Source organism: Balaenoptera acutorostrata, chromosome 2 (genome assembly GCF_949987535.1).
Source record: "Balaenoptera acutorostrata chromosome 2, mBalAcu1.1, whole genome shotgun sequence".
In the NCBI taxonomy this organism is placed as follows: Eukaryota; Metazoa; Chordata; class Mammalia; order Artiodactyla; family Balaenopteridae; genus Balaenoptera; species Balaenoptera acutorostrata.
Genome location: NC_080065.1, coordinates 89,897,372 through 89,920,235, shown reverse-complemented (window position 1 = coordinate 89,920,235; position 22,864 = coordinate 89,897,372).

Sequence of the window (22,864 nt, the reverse complement as noted above, 5' to 3'; positions counted from 1 at the left end):
GCCTGGTGTAATTTGCCTGTTAGTATTACAGATTGTATAGTCATAAAACCCACACTTCATATTTTGTTAACCCAGGTAAAACTGACAAAGTGTTACTTCGTGCACTCTCTTGACTCTCCTTGTGTATATGTATGGGGCATCAAGGGTAAATCATGGGTTTTGAAATGCCTCACAGAGAGGTGCCCTCTGTTAGGCATGGAAGAAATCTCCCAAACAAACATTGATTGCCTAAGTACACTTAATACGGGGATTTTGGCTAATTTCTTCCTGTCTTTGGGGACACTGGGTAGTGGTTGTAGTAAAAGCTAATCATTCAGCTAATCGTCACTCTCTGCTTATATCCACCCAGCACCTTCTTTATAGAACAACAGCTTATCCAGCCTCAAACATCTTTCAGAAGACAAAGTCTTAGAGTCTCTAACACCCTGTAGAACAAATGTTTACTATTAAGTAGCTTAAGTGTCTGGGTTAAGAGGACATGAGCAACACAATTTGCCACTCCCTTTTCTCCCCAGTTGTCCACTTTAGAATTAAAATGAAATTAGATTGTTGCCATTTGATTAATATTTCATAATCAGTGACTCTACAAGTACCCAAGGGAAGAATGACTTATTTTGCATACATAATTTTTAAAATTTTTATCTTAAATGACAGTCTCTCTGTCTCTCCCTTTGTCTCTCTCTGTCTCTACCTGTCTCTTTAGGTTCTATCCTACCAGAGTAGAAGGTAATAATATTACTAAGAAAAATGTGCTTCTAGATGTTTTCTTATGCATCAAGGTTTTTAAAATTGGCAAGGCCTGCTGGGGGCCACTGGTCATCTCACATTTGTACTCATACATATACTTGTGGAAAAAGAAAACTATACCATTAAATAAAATAAACACGAGCTTCAACTTTTGTTTTTCTCTCTTCTCAGATTATCAGAGACATGCTTTTATTAACAAAACTAACAAAAATTTCTAAATATTCTATGGAATTGATGCCACTTCCTCATTTTCTCTCATTTATTAGTTTTTAAATAAATAATTCCATGTGGTAAGCTGTATGCTAATGCATGTCATGGTTAGCCTTAGCATTAGTAACTGCTTCTCAATACTTGCTTTTCCTCTTCTCAATTTAGGGAGCAAAAGTCCTGATCAAAGTGCACCCAGGGTTAAGATACAGTAATTTATACAGATACATAATTTCATTTTCATGATACCTTTTGTTCTAGCAGCTGAGCTCCATTTACTCCTTTGCCTGCCAAAGATGGCATTTTTGTACCCTATACATGGCATACTTTTCTCTTTTTTCTTCACTTACCTTTTTTCTTTTTATGGACTAAATTGGCTCCACATTCTAAGCTTAATGAGTATGTACAGGTTGGCAGGAAAGAAAGAGTCATTTATCTAGAGGGCTGAGCCAGCTGCAAGGTACAGAGTTTTCATTTCATCTTGAGGAAATGGAACAGAAAAAGCCCTAATTTTATATTAATCTTCATGTTCACATGGGAAGCATTTTAGGAGTCTTTGGAAAATATGGAATAGATTAGGCACGCCATTAAAATTACCAGCATACTGCAGTGGTTAACACCTATTATGAAATAGTATCCAAAAAAAGTGAAGGTAGTTTGTTAGAATCTATATCAAATGAATATATTAAAGAAATACCACTGTGGAAAGATTCAGTTTGTATGTATTCTTCCTCAACAACTATGCTTTAAAATTTAAATTCGAAAAGGCATTAGGTGAGTAGTTACATAATGATTAGAAATGGGTCTTAGGACTAAGGAAAGCTTATTGAAACAGTCTGTTTAGCTACCATAGTGACTTTTGTTTATTTCTTTCAAAATGATGTTTTATGATAAGTTTTCACTATTATGATTTAAGAGGAAATATTTATATTTTATATATAAAATAAAAACAAATCAAGAGAGTTGTAAACTAAAGGGAATTAAAGTAATTAATGTGACTAATCTAGGAAAAATACATTATCAGAAATAGAAACCAACTCACAAAAAACATAGTTGACTCTAATATTACTTTGCATCCATCTTATATAAAAATGATATAGGGCTATTACCTACACCCAAGCTATATATTTTAAACCCCTTCAAGCTAAGTGCTATTTACAATATCCAAATCACAAGCAGTTACCCCAAACCTCTCTTCTTGCCATGATATTTACCTTATGTCCAAATGACTACCTAACCAGTTATTGAAATCTGAAAATAATTTAAATCTGTTTTTAGGGACTTGTGAGACCCTGACAAATTACATTGGCTATGTTCTCCTTCCTACTTTTTTTACTTCTGTGCATTGCATATAAGTTAAATTGAACATGTAGGAAAGACTCACTTAAAGACCAGTTGGTAAGTCTATGTATCCCTCCCCACCACCAGTACCTTTCAAGATGCTTTCCTAAGTCTGTAGTCAACCATTAGCTCTGTTTCTCCTCCCAGTGTTTTTCTTCAGAAAAATCAGGCAAATTAATTTATCTCACTCATGTTTCTGAGTACTTAAAACCGACACTTTAATTGGTTTCCTAATGAAGAGGCATTTATTGTACGTAGTGTGACCTAAATAACTGCAGTATATACACCATGGTTACTTTTGTTGATGACTAAGGCATTGGTCAACAGGAGAACAATACATTGATCTATTACATGTGCCAATATTAAAAATGATTATTTTAATCTACTTAACATTGCATCTAAGTCAAATATAGCAAATATTTCGATCATTCCCTCCTCTGATTTGTACCAATTTAGCAGAACATTCATGCTACTTTTTCAGAATCCTCCTTAACATAATGTTCCCAGCAGCCAATATTAATTGTTCAAAACTTCTGATGAAATAAAAACTATTTGACATTCCTGCTATAAAGAATGGAGATTAGTGGGGGATGAATTTTTTTGTTTAATGTAAGCTTAGAAAGTCTGAGCTGCTCTTCATGACTGTGTTTCCCAGCTTGCTCTGTATTCCCACTCCCCTCTGCAGAACAGTTGCTCTCACAGTGAACTCACTGAGACTCAGCCACTGTCACTGAGGAGTGGAAATTTAGCTAGAGCAGGAATGAAGAACAACAGCTTTTTAGGACAAATTCTGCTTGCTAGGCCTTCAGATTTCTCATCTGTTAAAATAAATAATCTATGCTTAATATTTAGCGATCATTGAGATCCCATTTAGGTCTATAGTAGTATCACAACCCAGTGCCAAGGCAGTGGCTCCTGGGAAGCATTATGAATTAGGCTTCAAGTTTTTCACTTTTGATATTTTAATACTCTGCTATACTTTTTATGGTTTAATAATATGCAGCTTTCATAGAAACAATTATGTAGTTATTTAAAACACATCATAATTACCATGATGGTGCCTTTGCTAATGTGATGATCTGTTTGTGGTGAAATAGAGTTGCTTTTACTCCTACACAACTTTCCTGAAAGAAAACTATGCTTGTGGGTGAAATTACACTTTTGCTAATAAAGCATTATAATAATTTTTGAAATATATGTTCATGTCAAAATCGCTCTTTTTACACACAAGCAAAATATAGCAGTGCATTACGACCACAAAACTGATGAATTCAAGGTCCATAGACCTCTGCTACCTTCTTGTTTCTTCCTTTTTATCTACGAAAAGTAAGCTTTTGTTTTTGAATTCTGAAGGTAAAAGGAAGTGGAAAGGATTGTCATTTCATTTTGACTAAATATTTCCTGTTATTTGGATTTCTTCATGGGAAAATATATATGATATGCTATCAAAGAAAAAGTGAAGCATAAAAATTACACCTGTATAAACAAATGCATAGAAAGAAGTCAGAAAGAAAATATATCAGATGTAACAGTAGCTGTCAGTGTAGTTAACATGGGTGATATGTTTTTTCTTTTCTCTTTTTTATGAATTTTAAATTTGCCTTAACTAATATCTTTAATATTTTTTCAATAACTACAAATGATTAAATGTTATAAATAATGTTTTAATAAATACATTTAAGTGAGTCTTACTGAGAAGGCTGAGGTCTTCTAAAGGAAAGAAAAAATGAACAAGGGGGAAAGTTTCTGAGTTCCCTGAGTTTACAACACAGGAGTCCTTTTCCCTGGCATACACAGGGTTCTAGTTAATTACTGTTCCTCCCCATCACTTCATGTATGTGGCACTTTCTTTAAGGCCTTTCTTTCTGCCTAGCCTTTCCCTAACCCTTATTCAGAGACATTTTCTCTTCCTCTCTGCTCCTGTTTCACTCTTGATTTTCTCTTATGTTTGTTAGCAAAGTCTGCTGCCTTGTGGCTTATTTTTTGTTGGCTTATTACTTCAAAAGAGAAAAAGTTTCTTCCAGTTATTGGGCAAATTTTATTTCTTTTTTCCCTACCTCCAAATTGTTTAATATTAATTTTTTATTAATAATTCTCATTTTACTTGAGAGTTCACATTTTCTCACTCACAATATTAAAGAAAGAGAATGAAGAAACCAGCAAAATTGAAAATTTATATTTTCTACTAAATTCACCCTTTGTCATAGGTAATGGAAATTCTAGCCACATCCCTTGTTTTCTTTTACTGTATTATCATCATTTTTTTTCCCTTGGGTGGCATATGTGTTACACAACCTGTTTGTCTTGCAGAATTCTCTTTCTAAAATGCCTAGATAGTAATTTTAAATGTTGATAAAAATCACAGCAGTATAATGGCTAATGAATCCTTCCCTCAAAAAGTAGTACTAATAAATATTAGCAATGAATGAAAAACTTGGGCAATACAAGGGGGACTCTCCTGGTTGGTGATTCTAGGTTTATTCAAGCTATGAAAATAAGGAGATATTATTACCATGCTCTGACTTTGCTCAGATCAATGATGAAACATTTTACTGTAGGGAATATTAAAATTCTCATGACACAATCACACAACATGTTTAATCTTAGTCAGGAAAGGCAGGTTTTTCAAAAACGTTTACAACTTCCTTAGAAACTGTAGCATTGAAATCAAATACCACTTAGCCAAATGTATCCCAGTTATTCAAATAAGTGATACCATGTTTTACAACTAATGATATATGGTGCTGGGACCATTGGTAAAAAACCTAGAAGGTCAGAAAGAAGTCATTTTTTTTAAATCTCTGGATATTTTTAATAACATGACTGAAATACTTCAGCGTTTGGGAGCAATATACAGAACTACAATCAATGCTTTAATTCCAGTCCTATAAATTTTATAATAATATAGGCATTATTTCATAAACTCATATTTTAATATGTCCATATTGTTACTCTTTATCTTTATTTTCAGTTGGAATTTCCATAACAGGCATTAAAATGTTTAGACTAATTTTCTTTTTTTTTAAAAAACAAACTAAAACAAATCCCTCACATTATTTCAATTTCAGCCTATTTGTACTTAAAATTTTTTTCCCAATCTTTAATTTCATCAGTATTTTTTCAAATTTTTACTCAGTAGAACGGGGTTTTTACTATCAGTGTAATTTTATGAATGTTTTTTAAAATGTAAAAAGTGTATTTGCAATGAAAAATCATAATAATGCAGTAGAATGGCTATGACTCAAAACAATGTCATGGAAAAACTATTATTTCTAGTCAGACTTTCTAACTAGTCCGTGTTTGCAGGATATATAATTTAATAAGTTTTTTAAACAATTTACTTACAATAAAATTTACCAGTTCAATGAGTTTATACAAATGTATAAAGTAATATAACTAACACCATCATCATGATATAGAACTTATATATCATGCCAATTGTTCCTCTGTACCCCCTTATAGTCAAGCCCCATCCTCAACTAATAGTGTCTTGAAAACACTGTTACGCTCTATAATTTTGTCTTATCAAAAATTTCATATAAATAGTATTTAAAGTGTATAATATTGTATCTAGTTTCTTTCACTTAGCTTAATGATTTTGAGATTCATTCAAGTTGTTGTGTGTATCTGTAGTTTCGTCTTTTTTATTGCCAAGTAGCATTCCATACTGTGGACATACCAGTTTGTTTTTCTTATTCTCTGATGATCATTTGGATTGTTTCTATTTGGGGGTATTATGAGTAAAACTGCTATGAATAGTTGAGTACAAGCCTTTTTTGTGGACAAATATTTTCACTGACCTTGGGTAAATAAAAGCGGGATTGCTGAGTTTAGGGGAGGTATATGTTAAAATTTATAAGAGTATGACAAGATATTTTTCAAATATGTACTATTTTTCACTCCCACTGTCAATTAATGAGGCATTTAGCATTGTCAGTCTTTCTAATTTTACCGCTGCTGTGTGTATACTAATATCTTACCACATTTTAACGTGTTTCCCTAATGACTGATGATATTGAACATCTATATATGTGCTTATTTTTCATTTGTAAATCTTCTTTCAAGAGTTCTAGTCAAGTCCTTTGTCCATGTTTTTTTTTATCAGGGTGATTGTCACCTTATTATTGGACAGTAAAATTTTACAGCTCTTTGTTTCCTGGACCCATGTCCTTTATCAGATTTATGTTCTGCAAATACTTTCTCCCAATCAGTTGCTTGAATTTTTAATTCCTTAAAGTTTACTATAAAGTGTGAAATTGTTTTCAATTTGAAAACTCCAATTTGTCATCTAAAATTTTTTTGTAGTTCATGTTCCTTTTTCTCATCTAAGAAATCTGTTGTTAAACCAAGATATATAATATTTTCTCCTTTGTTTTATTCTAGAAGTTTTACAGTTTTATCTATAACATTTAAGTTTAAGATCTTACATTTTGAATTATTTTTTGTACATAATCTGTGGTAAGGCCAAGCTTTTGTTGATATATATCAAATATATATGTGTGTGTGTGTGTGTGTGTGTATATATATATATATATATATATATATATGCATTTGGATATTCGATTGCTCCACTGTAATTTGTTGAACAAGCCACCTTCCCCAAAGTGAATTTTTTACAGTGGCATATTTCTCAAAACCAGTTGACTGTATATATGTGTGTCAGTCTATTTCTACAATCGCAATTCTTTCTAAATAATTTTTGAATCTGTCCTTCTTGCAATACCATACTTTCTTGATTACTGTATCGTTACAGTAACTCCTAAAATCAACACTTGGATTGCTTTTACCCCTTAGCTATTGTGAATAATGCTGTTATTAACATTAGCGTAAAAGTACTTATTCAAGTTCCTGTTTTCAATTCTTTTGGTTATATATGCAAAAGTAGAATTACTGAATCACATTGTAATTAAATTTTAATTAATGATTTTATAGTGATTGCATCATTTTACATTCCCACCAACAGTGCCCAAGGGTGCCAGTTTCTCTACATCCTCAACAAGACTTGCTTTTTTTTGTTGCTATTTTTTTCTAGATAATAGCCATCCTAATGAGTATGAGGGGAATATCTCACTGTAGTCTTAATGCATTTCCCTAATGATTAGAGATGTTGAGAATCTTTTCATGCACTTATTGGTTACATGTGTATCTTCTTTGGAGAAATGTCTGCTCATTCCTTTGCACATTTTTAAGTAGGGTTATTTATTTTTATTGTTATTGTTGAGTTGTAGGTGTCCTTTACATATTCTGGATATTAAATCCTTTTCAGATATATGATTTTCAAATATTTTCTTTCATTTCTTAGGTTGCATTTTTACTCTGTAGATTATGTCCTTTGGATGCACAGAAGTTTTAAATTTTGATATAGTCCAAATTATTTTTTTCTTGGTTGCCCGTGCTTTTGATATCATATGCAGGAAATCATTGCCAAATCCACTGTCATGGAACTTTTCCCCTATGATTTCTTACAAGAATGTTATAGTTTTAGCTCTCACATTTAGGTATTTGATCAATTTTGAGCTAATTTGTGTGTGGTATGAGATAAGGGAGCACCTCATTCTTTTGCATGTGCATATCAAGTTTTCCCAATACTATTGTTTGAAAATGCTGTCCTTCCTTCATTGAATGATCTTGCTCCCCTTGTTGAAACATTTGGCTATATATACACAGGGTTATTTCTGAGCTCTTGTTTTATTCTATGGGTCTAAATATCTGTCTTTATACCAGTACTGTACTGTTTTAAATACTCTAACTTTATATTATATATTTAAATCAGGAAGTGTGAGACCAACTTTGTTATTTTTTCAAGATTGCTTTGGCTATCTGTAGTCCCTTGAGATTCCATTTCAACTTTAGGACGAATTTTTCTACTTCTGCAAAAAACATTATTGGGAGTCTGATAGGCATTGAATTGAATCTGTAGATTGGTTTGGGTAATATTTACATCTTAAGAATATTATATTTTGCAATCCATGAACACAGGACGTCTTTCCATTTCTTGAAGTCTTCTTCAATTTTTTTCAACATTTTGTAGTTTTCATTGTAAAAAAAATTTTTATATACTTAGTTACATTTATTTTTCAGAATATAAATCTTTTTGATGTTATTGCAAATTGAATTGGTCTTGATTTACTTTCCAAATTGTTTCAACGTTAATGTATAAAAATGCAGTTGATTTTTGTGTTAATTTTGTATCCTGCAACTTTGTTGAACTTATTAGTTCTAAGAATTTTTGTTTTCTTTTGTTTGTAGTGTGAAATCATTAGGCTTTTCTATATATAAGATCATGTCACCTGAAAACAGAGATACGTTTGCTTCTTCCTTTCCAATTTGAAGGCCTTTTATTTATTTTTCTTGCCCAAACTGCTCTGGCTAGAACTTCCAGTTGAATAGAAGTGGTGAAAGCAGGCATCCTTGTTTTGTTTCCAGTCTTAGAGGAAAAGCTTTCAGTCTTTCACTATTGAGTGTGATGTTATCTGTGAGCACACTTGAGTTTTAACCTAAAAACATCATTTCCTCTCTCTTAGTTTTTAAATGATTTGGAATTATTTATTTTTATAACTTGAATGTCCCTTTAAAATTATTTTCTATTATTTTTAATATATATTTCTGTCAGGAATATGAAGAAAGTTTGAAATATATATCAGATGTATTGGGTTGGCCAATATGTTCGTTTGGGTTTTTCCATAACATGTTATGGAAAAAGTTGAATGAACTTTTGGCCAACCCAATACTATAATTATAAGCAACTAAGAAATGTTGAGATTTTAATAAAATTACATTAAAGAACAAATAACTATGTCTAGCTATGTAATTGACAATCTCATTTGTAAAAACCTGGTAAATATCCAAAATCCAATGGTGTACAGCCCATGAATTTGTCCCTTAAGAGGTATTTTGAAACTGACATCATAGTTCTAAATCCCTATACATATTTTTGCCAAATTATAAACTCCAGTTTAGTTGTGTTTCTGTTTTGTTGTTTTACAAACTGAAAAATAATAATAGCAATAATAATGCTAACTGGAAGATGCCTTTCACATTATGCAATTGATTGAAAGCATAGACTATCAGCCACCATTTATTCAAAGTCTACATGTCCACATAAATTGTACTAATTTTCTTCCTTTTAATAAATGGTCACTTTTGTGCTTTCAGATTTCCTAACTTGGCCTGTGAAACTGATATATTCTTGAGTGTGTCATGTTCTGAATTTTGAAATGAGACATTCAAAGTAAAATATACTGCATGGGGATTCAGTTCTTGAAGATTTGAACTAAACCTAGTAGTGTTTGCAAGTTTTAAACTCAATGCTATTTTAATTTGGCTCAGAAGAAAAACAAACCTGTAAGTTGCCAAAGATTTACATACTTAATTCCACTGCTCTATATTACAGTGATAAAACCATTTTGAGAAGGCATGAGTGGGGAGGCCCAAGGAAAACATTAAACTTCAGTGGAAAATTAAGCCATGTGTTTTATAGGCACAATTGATTATGAACTCCAGAGAACTAAGCTGATGTATTTGGGACTCTCAAGACAGATAAAAACACAGTGATGGAGCAGCCAAGTAGGCAGTTTTTGGACTTCAATCATCGTTGGTTTCTAAAGTTTTAAATGTAATGGTGAACTCCTGGGTCTCTTCTTTTGTCTGACTTAAACTATACAGTCATTGTCATGTTTTAAAATATTGATTTTGGAGCAATTTCCAGAAATATTCAGAGACAGTGATGTCACATCGTCACATAGCACTTATTAGGTATTCCCTAGGGGAAATTTAGGTAAATGCAAGAATGTATAAACTCTTAAAAATGAGTATTTCCTAGTAAACAAAAATAACTATAATCAGTGTTTCTACTATACGTTTATACATTTTCTTAGGCAGTAGATTAAAAAAGTTTAACAGGTAAAACAAGGGCTCCTATTATAGTAAGATATTATAATAGATAGTAAGGAGTGTACTTTAGTGATAAAGCCTATTAAGTATTGCATTGGACAAGTTATCCTAAAATAGTGTATGTTTAGTTAGAGCAAAAGTTCAGGGGAATGGCTTCTGTAGTCATCTTCTTTTCCTCTGGCATAGGTTTTGCTTTGAGCTTTTTCCTTTTATGAATGAGGAACATTCCACATATCAGTAGTTCTGAAGCCAACATAGAATTAGAAATTTACTGTATGGCATACCTTAGAATTCCTTAATTGATTTTAATTACACTATATCTACATGTTAGTGGACTTAGAGAATGGAGTAAAACCATTACAGTCAAGAAGGTATGTTAGATTCCATGTATGAGTTCAATTGTTTTAATCAAGGCACCTTTATATAGAACTGAAAACAGACCTCAGTTACAACCTGATGTGTTCGCCTCAGCATTCTTTTTTTAAACCAAAATGAATAGTATATTTGTGAAAAATTAAGATTAACAGAAAATCAATGTTTTTTTCCATGCAATTGATGCCAACAAGTAAAAATGGATTACTTGCTGATCCTTAAAAATTGAAAATGCAGTTGAGTCTAATTAGTCTAATAATAATTAATTACAAATAATTAAAGTCATATTTCCTGATATTTACATTCTGTAGGTAAACTTACTGCTTTTCTTATATTTCTTCCTTTCTCCCTTCTTCCTTTTCTCCTTCCCTCTTTTCCTCTCTTCCTTCCTCCTTCCCTTTCTTCAACCCTTCCTCCTTTTCTTCCTTCCTTCCTTCCTTCATTCCTTCCATTTTTAATTTTTACATTTAAAAAATAGCAGTTACATATTTAATTAGATTATGACAATCTACCTTGAAATATGTCAGACATCCTCTATAATGGTTTCAGTTTTATATTCAAACATTAAAGTATAAAATAAAATAACTCTTTATGGTAATACAGTCTATTATATTAATGTAATAAATATCAAATGTATAATTAATTTGATAGGAGTATTTTTTATTTACTTATGAAAACTTTTGACTGAATTTGCCTTATAATATGGCTTTGGCTACAATTTTTAAAATATATTATCAATAACTCTATGAAGTAGTTAAATCATCTGATGGTTTTGTCCCCATTAGCGGCTAAATCCCAGTAAGACAAAACACTATGAAAAGCCATATGGCACATAGAAATACTGGAACTTGAATCCATATTTGAATACTACTTTCCATTATTTCTATAGGAATCAACATGATGCATTGAAGTGTTTTCTTAAATATGGCTTAGATTTAGGAGATAGTTTTTATGTAATTTCCTTAGCTAAAGTTATCTGGAAACAGGGCCCAAAACAAGGGTTAAACTGACAGTGTTATTTGGGAGAGCAAATCCTAGGTGAAGAGAAAGAGTGGTGAGACAAGGAAGGATGTGAGCTAAAGTGAATTCATGCACAACAGTGCTGGCTACCGCTTTAAGAAAAGTTGGAAAGAGGGAATTCCCTGGCAGTCCAGTGGTTAGGACTCTGCTGTTCCACTGCTGGGGGCCCAGGTTTGATCCCTGGTGGGGAAAATAAGATCCCTCAAGCCCACAAGCCATGTGGTGTAGCCAAATATATATATATATATATATATATATATATATATATATATATATATATATATATATATATATCGAGGGTTTTTAATAAAATTTATTTAAAAAAAAAAGAAAAGTTGAAAAGAGACACAGTCTCTTTCTGTGTCTAAGCTGGTGCATGTAAGATCTCTGGGCACACATCAAGGGGAGCCATGCCATAGCCATGCTTCCATGAAAGCAAGGAAGGGGAATTTATCTTCTGGGCTCCTTCTGTCTCCCAGTTCCCATTGGTCAAAGTTTGCTTCTCTGGAAATTAGCTCCCCTGCAGGTACAGGTGTAATCATTTGACCCAGTTTATAGGGCTATGAAAGGCAGATTTTAGGCCCTGTAGTTGGTTTTTCACACAATTTCAGAGGTAATGCTCGTAGCCAGAGTCCCTGGTTCTATGGCTGTTCAGCCTGGCTGTGCAATAGGAATAGTGACTAGTTACCCTCATACAATGGAACCCAAGACATGGATGAGTAAATCAGAGGAGGCCAATATAGTGCTAAATGGAGGAGCTATTTTATTCTCATGTCTTTTCCACCCAAAAGATTTTGTACAAGCTTCTTATATTTGTGTCCTGGTTGTTACCTTCCAGGGTCCATTACTAAAACCCTGTGTTCCCTCCTACATGACAAGACCTCAACTCTTTCTCTTCATCTAAAGCCTTGGGTCTCACTATTTCTCTGGAAATAAATTGTCAGCTTGCTCCTACTCCCACCATTATAGCTTCACAGTTCTCAGCACCTCTTCCCTCAGCATTCCTACCTTTAAATTTTTAGGTTTGCTTCCCATTCTTTAGCTCTTTAAAGTTTTCTCAATCCTCCCATTCCTGGTCCTTCACCTTAGATGCAGTTTACCTCTCTGCTCAAGTTTTTAACTGTCAGACCCTCATCTGCTTTCAGCAGGTCATCCCATAAAAAAACCCACACCCACCTCTCACAAGGAATCCAGCCCTCTCTGCCCACACTGTACTTTGCATATCCCGTTCCCTGCTCCTTAGTGCCAACCTTTGTAAATGCACATGTAAAAGCACATGCCTCTCTCTAGGCTCTGCCCTCTTCCAGTTACTCTGTTGTTTTTAATCCCATATTTTTAATTCCTTATTGCATTATTTTTCACTTTTTTTTTTCTGGATTCTCCTTCATTTGCTTATGGAAGGATTGAGGAAAACTTTTTCTTTTTAATTTTCCAAATCTTACTACCTGGACTCCTAATCTCTAAAATAAATGAAGATACCACTTTTCAGCTCCAATGTGGTGTAAGAGGTATCTCTCTGAAGAATAAAAATTAGAGGGATCTAGAGAATGGAGGACTTGACCTTTCTCTCTCTTCTTGGTGATTGTACTCTCTTTCAGGGATGTTTAAATTCCATAGGCTGCAAGAGGAGTTCTGGAGCCCAAGAGTCAAGTGGAAGGTTTTTCCACAGAATTGGTTGGTTTTGAGTTATGGATAAGTCATCTGTCCATGGAATGGGAGTACATTTCAGGAGAGGCTACTGTGACTCTCAATCTAGCAATTGGTAGACATATGAAATATTCAAGTAGTCCAATGTCATGGAAAAACTTAAGTTTGGTATATAACGAATAGCTAAATTTTGGGAACACTGGTAAAGTGAAAATGTCATGAAGTTTGGGGTGAGAAAAAAATGCGGTTTAGATGCAAGTTGTGTTACTAGCAACAAGGCGTAAATTAATTTCGTTAATTTTTTAATTCATTTTACTGAATTTTAGTTTCCTCGTATTCCAAAAAATGAAAAAATAAATTATGACACTGTAAGGGTAGTGAGGCTATTAGAAGAGGTGAATAATATAAAGCATCTGAAACATAACAAACATTCAATACATAGGTACTCCCTTCTTTCCAGTCCTCTTTCTACCTTACAAAACACTTTAAAATATGTGTGCAGTATGTAGTTGTCATGAGGAAAACATTTACTTACTTAGTGAAAGAAAATTTATAGTAGTATTTAAATTGCCTCTGGTGAGGTTTATGTGGAAAAGCTTAAAGCCAAACCTCTTTTTCTGTTTTTCTGTGTGTGTGTGTGTGTGTGTGTGTGTGTGTGTGTGTGTGTGTAAATAAATCCTCTCTGAGGACAATACATTGTGAGGAAGGGGCATTATGGAAGCTTCTGGAGGAAAGTTAATAGATGGCTCACAAGACTGGGGTGGAAGCAGACATCTTCAGGCCCTCCAGGAAGCAGAGCCTATATCATGGTCCCTATATCATGATATATAATGGCAACTTGGACAGAGGCAGAACTTTAAGGGAAGCATCTGTGTGGTACAATTATGGAGGTTTGCCAGGACTGTTGCCCACACCCAGTGCACCTTCACTAGCATTAGAAAAGGCACCTTTTCCTCTAGGATGCAATCAAGTACAAGGGCTAGTGGTCTGGCGAGTGGAGGCCTCTGTTCCTCCAGGGTCCAACCTTCCTACCAAATGTAGTTACCTAGGAAGGCTTCCCCAAAACTCTCCAGGACCACAGCTTTCAGAGAATTATTACTGCCACTTTCAGAGGCCACGTGGACTTCAATAATGATCACGTGAGCCTGACTATTATGTATTGGAGACTTTCAGCCCTCTTCCTGATTTTTGATGGTCATAAAGCCACCCTTCCCCCCAGATCCTTGAAAACTTCCTCAAAGTCTGAAACCAAGTGCTGTGTCAACATGGTGGATTGGTTGCTAGGATTCAGATTTAATTTCATTTAAAGGAAATACTGTATTGCAAAATTTCTTGCACATCTGAGTTTCTCAGGTTTGATTTATAAATTTTGTGAATTTAAACTTTCTGGATAATTAAATTGCATCTCGTTTGTATTCTAGAAGGAGTTTAGAAAGAACTGATAAAATATATATTAAATGATTATTATTCATATAGTTGAACCCATGAATTTTTAAACATAAAAGAAGAAACCATTTCATGAAGAAGAACATACTACATAGAAACTAATTCATAGAATGAATATATAGAGAGTTCACAGTGTAAAATTTTATAAAATATACGGATGACTATAAAATTGTCCTTGGTTTCAAAATCCAGTTTTTAGTTTATTATTCTGTGATGATTTCACTAAAATTAAAATATTTAATCTGGTTCACTTGAGAAACAATTAGTCATCTAGAGCAAAGTCTTTACTAAAAGGAATACTATTGAATATATATAATAACGTCAGCCTCTGAACCATTGAATATAAGTACCCTTGAGTACGCAGGCTTTCCTTTATATGGTACCAGATTTTTTCTCAAATAATCTCCAGTAACTAAGTAGAGTCTGAAATATGAGACAAAAAGATTCAAAAATTTCAGATATCTGTATATAATGTTATGTTCTTATTAAGGAAAATTTAAGACTTATTTGAATACAGTGTAATTGTCACCCTTAGCAAAATCATTTCCTATTAATTCTATCTAAATATTAAATCTATTTAAAAAGAAACTGGAAAAAACTTGTAATAAAATAGATTTTCAATAAGGTAAATCTCTGTTTGATTCCTATATTAGTTGCTTGAAAATTGTTTGATCCTGGGCAATTAACATGTCCAATTATAAGTTATGTCTTCAGTGATAGGATATTTTCAACATCATAGTTCTAGTATAAGGACAAAACAAGGTTCTTTATTTTATTAATAGTATACTGAGAAATATCCATTTATGCACAGCAAATTGATAAAAAATATCAAAAATTAGTCTTATCTATTCATGAAATTAAATGTCAAACAAAATTTGTAAGTCTATTTCAATTCGCTATTGCTTTTGAAAATAGAATTTTCATTCTTTTCACTCTGACACCATCAACCCACCACCATTGGAAATCTTAAGGTTTAAGGACATTGCAACTATTAGTGTTCATCATGGAGAGATCCTGATGAGAATGCAACCAACCTAAAGATAAGCAGCCTAACAAAAGCAGAGAAAGAGATAATGCTGATGCAGTAACTTCACTAACTGTAATCAACATGTGAAAGCAGGAAAAAATGTATTAAGTACAGTTATATGAGTCAATCAACTTTCCTTTTTGCTTACAAAATTTTGAATTCTGATATTCTAATCAGTTATGCTAAAATTATATGATTTACTAAGTAAAGACTTTTATTTTCTTATACACTTACTTTCTTTAAGCACGTTCAGTTCTATTCCGTGATTTGAATTTTTACACGTGTTTAGAAAAGAGGATATCATCTAAAGTATGGCAGTTAATATTTTGTAGGAGAGGTGTTATATGATAATGACTCAGGATCTACTTGATCAAAACTAATTTTAACGCCAACTACTGACTACATATTAATGAATAAGATTTATACATTTTTATGGTTTTTTTTCTTTGCCTTTTCAAAAGGCAAAGGCTTGACATTTATTTGTCTTTACTCTTAGCAACTGGTGTATTCTTAAATCAACATATTCCTGAAAACATAATTAATAGAAAATATTAAAACTAATGTGGAGAATTTGTCACTGTGTTGAATTTTTAAATTATGTTTTCTGTATTACTTTGAATGAATAAAAACTGAAACAAAATAGGTGTATATGTATAGCAACATTGTCATTGAGCTAAACAAGACAAAACAAACTCTTTCCTGTTCGGGTTACTATTGAAACTACAGCAAATGAAATATTTCACAGGGATGTTTTTCACTTAGCTCATTTACACAGGCATATTAGGCCTAATTAGTAATTTTTAGTCATAAGTTATTCTTAATAACCTGAGGACTATTGCATTAGTGTTACAATTTACAGTTTTATAAGAAAAGCAAGTTCAAGAAGGGACAATCCCTTAATTTGTATGTGCTAATTAGAAAGATATTAATTCTAATTTTTAAATCAGTAATTTAATATTTTTGGTAAACTAGGACAAGATGGTAATTCTAATTAGTTATACCAAATTGTTACTAAATTAAACAGATTTAATAGTCCCTTTGAACCTGTTAAGAAAAATTTGGTTGTAATAAATATCTCTGTGTACTGTTTTGACCTCTGCTTCAGCTATACAATCCAATTTTATTTTAAATGTTTTCTCAGGTATGGACTCTATGATTAATATCTCTTGCTGTGTTATCTCTGCTGCTAATGAAAAACATTGGGTGTTTTTTCACTTCACAGAATGCAAACACAGATGAAAAAATTTCACAGGTGAACTCCTTATGAACACTTCTAATTGCTTAGGAACAGTGTTTGAAAATCTCAAGTAATTTACCATTATTATAATAAATAGCATAAACTGTAATTTTTCATAGTAATTAACTTGTGTCAGCACCATTATTTTTCATTAATTATAAATGAGAAAGAATGAAAGAACACCCGCAGGAACAGATGTGCGAAATTGTCTCTTAGGTTCTGTTTTGTTTTTTCCTACTCAATATACTGTTTTGGGTATACTATCAAGCTTGGAGAAAATTCAGATGGTAATACCTCTTTGGCGCAGAAAGGGACAAAGGGTATTTAATTAGGTTGTTGCCTGTGAAGTTCAGCATTTTAATAAAAAAATTTGTTATTGACATCCCAGATTAAACTACAGGGGGAAAAAAAGAAAACACCTTACCTTTGGTAAATGCAGCCAAGATAATCTGAGAAAATGTATTTTGATCATCTTTTTCTTATGTTAGAAAAACTGTCTATTTTTGCCAGATTTTAAGCCTATAGTGTGTTAATTGAATTCAAATTTAAAAAGAAAAAAAGGAAGGAAGGAAAGAGGAAGAAGAGAGGGTAATTTTTGGGTGGTTGGATGTCTTTGTTTTGTAATTTTACACAACAGCTTTCGTGCTGTTTCCAGAGGACAGAATACAGGTATGTCTTGGGTATTTTTGTTTTATATCCATTTCTTTTAACGTCTTATAAAATATTTAACTGTGTTGTCCTTCTCGATTTTTGTACCTTAGGCTTGTTATAGGCATGAAAGTCCTAAAATCATTGTACTGTAAATTTACTATGACTTCATTCATTAAGATATAACCTAAATAGCAGAAATCTAGAGATATCATGCTTACTCTTGGCTTTTTACAAGTTTTGGTCAGGACTGTCCTCAGAATCATTCATACTGCATGTTGTCCAAAAAGGCTGAGCTGCCAATTTTATCCAATGTGAGTTCCTCTGGAAAACAAATGTCAGGTGAACAAAAGAGTCCATGGCTAAATACATTTGGGACAAGTTGACAACATTAAACAAGATTTTTTTAACTTCAGGATTTTTCAGGGCTTATGAATTGGTGATGTTTCTGTGACTCTCCAGGAGGAAAGTAGAACAGTCATAGAACATTCATTGATTCTCAAACATTTTTTGATACTGTAACCACACTTTCCATAACTCATGAGTCTCACAGTATGTATTAGAAATATGTACCTCTGACATTCTCTGAAGGAAGTGGTGCTAAAGACGAGGAAGAATTATTTCTTTTCTGTTATCAAAGACTATTTATACCAATGGGATCAAGGATGATGAGTGCAGAAGTTTGAATGATGGAAAGTCTGCTCTTTATTTTATCACGTTTCTTCTCAGCTTTGATCCACTTATTTGTCCTTAGATTATTGAATCCCTCTAGATTTATCCTATGTTACACATGCTGTTTTACTCTCTAAACCCAATTAAAATGTTTCTGCCTTATATCACAATTTTGAACAGAACTTTAATAGAGGAACTTCAAACAGGGTAGTAATAGTTGGCTTTTTTCCACTGGAACTGCTGAATCAAAAACTACTAACCCAGATAAAAAAATATATATATTTAATTTTTAGTCTTACACCAACACTTGCTTACATTTAGGCTTATGATGATGATTAAATGAGATGACATATAATATATGAGTGAGGTTAGCAGAGTTCCTGGGGTTCAGTGGTTATTTATCAAACCTTATTCTATTTCTCCCCAATTTTGTTTGTATTCTAAGGAGTATCCATTATTCTCCTTCAATAATTTTAACTTACAAAAATTGGTTAAATAAATGCAACCAGGTAAAATATTTCCCTTCTTGATTTTAATTATGGACTTTTAATCTTTTAATATCCTACTTCTCAAATGTTTCTGCCAAAGCATCCTTAATGTGAAAGAAAGGAAAAATATACCTACACAGATATGTGGGCACTTGCTACAGGTGTAAACATTTTCAGAAGTCTCTTCAGTAATTCTAAAATTATGAAAAGAAATTTTAATTCCTAATATCCCATGTTAGTTACATTTCCTTCAAACTTTCAAGTAAACTTGAAAATAAAAAAATCTATATAATGTTTCTATTACTATAACTTCCATATTAGTTTCCTTGGAGTGCTGTAACAAAATACCATGAATTTGGTGAATAAAGAACATAAGTTTGTTGCCTCACAGTTTTGGAGGTCAGAAGTCTGAAATTAGGGTGTTGGTAGGGCAGCCCCTCCTCTGGTGACAATAGAGCACTTTCCATTCCTTGCCTCTTCCAGCTTCTGGGGGCTCCAGTCACCCTGGCCCATGGCTACATCACTCGAATCTGCCTCCATGGTCAAATTGCCTCTACCTCTTTTGTATATTCTCCTCTCCTGTCTGTCTCAACCCTCCTTCTGCCTTTCTGCTGTAAGGACACTTGTCATTGGATTTAGGGTTCCCCTGGATAATCCAGGATTAACACATCTCAGGATCTTCAAATAAACCACATCTGCAAAAGATTCCTTTTCCAACTAAGAAGGCATTCATGGATTCCAAGGATTTGCCCTAGATAGCTTTCGGGCTGCGGGAGGCCTTTCTCGACCAACCACAACTTCCCATAGGTATGGGCTCTCAGCTAATTACCCTGAAAATAAGGCTTTCTTGTTAAAACAATTTTTAAGTAAGACCTGATGGGATGACTAACATGGATGCAAAGTAAGAGGAAGAGAAATCTTTATTCAAGATTTGATTCCATGAGGATAAATATTATGTCTATAGCATACTCAAAATGGATGGGCAGAGGAAAGGTAGCTCTCCTCTGACCATGCTTCCCATGGTGTAAGTAGATTTATACCCATTTAAGAGATTTATACCTATTTATTTATACTTATTTTACACCTATTTATTTGTACCTATCATTTATTTATACTTATTTAAGATATTTTTACCTATGTTTAAGAGAATTGCTTAAGGTCAGTGTCACTGTACCACAAGTAACAAGCTAACACCTAGAGATGTCATTTGTACCACCTTCTTTGAAACATCTTACTTTTCTACAAAATGATATTCACACCAAATCTGTTATAAGCTTGTGACAGAAAAACGACTAGGATATTCTTAAGTGTGCGATTTCTATAAATATATTGGTCTCTGCTATTCAGCTTGCCGATATGAAGTGATGAATGCCTGCAGGCTAATTTTTTTGTAAATAAATAGTTAAAATGTATCTTTCTTCTGACATAGAATAGTAATAAGAGTTAGAAGCATATGTACATACATATATATATATAGTTTTATTTAGCTATGGTTTCTAGAGCTGCAGTTTTTGGTAAACTATGATTAAATATTCATCTTAGGTCAATTAAGAGAAGACTGGCAAAAAGGTTATTTTACAATAAATGCCACGTTTCCTTCCATTTAAGTATATTCCTCTGTTGTCTTTCTTATCTCATTTCAACCAATGTCCCCTTCCTCTCTATTTGCCTCCTCGGCCCCATGATATTTGCTCTTGTTGTTCTTCCTACCTGGAATGTCCTTACCCCAAATATTTGCAGAGTCTGGTCTCTTCTATCCTTCAAGTCTTTGCTCAGATGACACATCTTCAATGATCCCCTATTTAACACTGCAAATTTTCCATCATTGGAACGCGTTTTCCCCTTTTATTATATTAATTTTTCTCCGTAGCATTTAATATTTTGCAATGCAGTACAAAATATAATTTATTGTCCATATCTCTCCACTAAAGGGTCTCTTTTTGGAGGCAAAGGGCTTTTTTGTTTCTTGTTAAGATCCCTGAAATTTTGTAAACACTTGGAACACACCTAGCACTTGGTAGGTTCTCAATAAATATACATTGAATAAATTTACGAAAAATATCTTATTGAGCCCCTTGTTGTGGTCGCTGTTAATGCTACTGGTCATACCTTTGCCTTCAACCTCACATTATCTTTCAGTTTCCCCTAGAAATATAGAAATGCTCAATTTGAAATTTTCATCATACATTTTCTATGCTGCTGCTAGCTTAAATAAAATGGCATACAACTGAAAAGTTTGTACCATGGGAACCTTGAGACATATTTTAAGTTAACTTGTACATAAACATGCTTAATGTTATTTTGAAACACATTTCAAGATGATACCAACAATGACTAACTGCAATTGAGCTTTCAAATCACAAACTTAATTTAAACATCTTTCTTTTGTAGAAAATAATATGGTAACTTCTGCAGGTCCTCCGACACACGAATTAGCTCAGAACTGGTGTACAATAATCTTACAAAGCCTGGGGTGTCTACAGTCCTTAGTCTAGAGTTATTTAGGTAAGTGGTCATAGGTATTTTAGTGATAGAATGAAGGTAAAGTCTCACAGTAGGTACATACTTGTGGTGTTTTTATAGGTTCCTTCCTTAAAGAAATCAAGAAAATTATTCATTTATGGAATCTGTGACTCTGAATTAACACACATCTGAAGAATGGCAAAGACTGCATCTGGCTTAGTGCTGTCGTTCAGATATCTAGTTATTCATATCTGAAGTTTGTACACTTTTATTGTTATCTGTTTTTTCTGTTGTTTTTTGGTATACAGATTACTTAAGATGTCAGTGAATTTCTTAGTAATTTAATTACTGGGAATCCCTTAATTAATTAACTATAATCTTCATTAAACAGATCATTCCCAAAGATCCTATTTCTCTGCCCATCCTAATTCCTGTTATACATTTTGCCTTGTAATTAACTACTACCTCTCGTGCTCAGCCTCAGTGGGCTTCTCTCCTCCTTGGAATGCCATTCAGTTGTTTCCTTCTCCCCAGCCTTCCAGGCCCAAAGAAAATTGCAAATTTGGCTTGGTTTGTTTATTTGAATTTTGCCACCTCCCTAGTCATAGTAGATCTCACGGAAAGGAAGAGAGGAAAGTGTTGTGGGAATACCTCTCAGGAGGATCCAAAGAGGTATGGGTACATGCAAAACTCATGATGAGCTGATTCAACCTCCTTGTGTCTCAAAATCTTTGCATTCTTTTCTTTTAGACCAAGAGATTTCTCACGTTCAGTAACACTTAGCATGGATTACTTACAGACCAGTTCTCTTTCATATTATCCAACCCCAAAATCTATTAGAACCTAGGCCAGCTGCCTGAATCTCTGCAGAGTGCTCCAGTGTCGATACAGTCAGTTTGGTTCAAACTTTCGGTTCATTCTACATTCTTGGGCACTTTCAAAAGTATATTTCTACAAATATTCTTTCAATTTTTGAGATGCTTTATAGCCAACTTGAGCAGTTTTTTCTTGTTATACCTTTTCTCTTCCTCAAACTTTCTGCATTTTCCCCCACCGCTTCACTATCAATAATGGCTGAACTTAAATTCTGGCCCCTGACTAAGAATAAAGGGTGAAGATTCAGGGGGAAGTTGAACTTCCTTTTATGAAAGAGGAGTGGACTCTGCAAAAACAGTAATGCAATGGGTGGTATTTCAAGAAAGTTTAGTTATTCTTGTTACCCAAATCCTTCAAAGCTTCCTAATGTCATTATTACAATGATTAGATTTCCCTAACTTTCTCATTAGAGGAAGGATGAAGTTGTAAATTAAATAGGTGGGCTTATTTGGCAAGCAGCTATTTATTTATTTATTTGTTTCTGAATATATGTTTGTGTTCTCAATCTTATCACCACAGTGGTTAAATGATTCTTTCAGGATGGTTACACCTTGGGGCAATGTGTAGATTATGTCTAGGGGATTTGAATTTTTCACATTAAGTTAGCCAGTGTTCTGGTGCAGACAAATCATCCAACCTAATAGACAGTATCAGTGTTATCAGCCTAATGGACAGCATTTGTATTAAATTGGTGGAGAAACAAGTTTCTTATCCTTGCAAGTTTCATTCTCAATCTGCTTACATGATTTGATGTAAAATATGGCATATTTTACCATAATA